This window comes from Octodon degus, unplaced genomic scaffold (assembly GCF_000260255.1).
Source record: "Octodon degus isolate 3935 unplaced genomic scaffold, OctDeg1.0 scaffold00046, whole genome shotgun sequence".
Lineage (NCBI taxonomy): Eukaryota > Metazoa > Chordata > Mammalia > Rodentia > Octodontidae > Octodon > Octodon degus.
Window position 1 is genome coordinate 9,910,290 of NW_004524622.1, and position 340 is coordinate 9,910,629.

The window sequence follows — 340 nt, forward strand, 5'->3', positions numbered from 1 at the left end:
GCGCGTGCCCGGAGGTGCGCGTGCCCGGAGGTGCGCGTGCCCGAAGGCGCTCGGCTGCGGGCTTCCCGGCCCAGATCCCGGCCGCTCGCTTCGCGTCCCGGGCGCCGGCCGCGGCCCTTCAACCCCTAGACTCGCCAGAGGAGCCTCAGCGGGCGAGGCCGGGGCCCCGTGTTGTTTGCGGACTGTCTCCTGAATGACAAGGAGGGACCAGGCACCGGGCCGCGCGGGAGGCTTCGATCCGGGGTCGGACGGGGACACCGCGCGCCCCGGTGACACCGAAAGGGCGGGCGCGCGCGGCTTCCCCTCTCCTCCTCCCGGGGCTCCTGAGACGCCGGAGCGG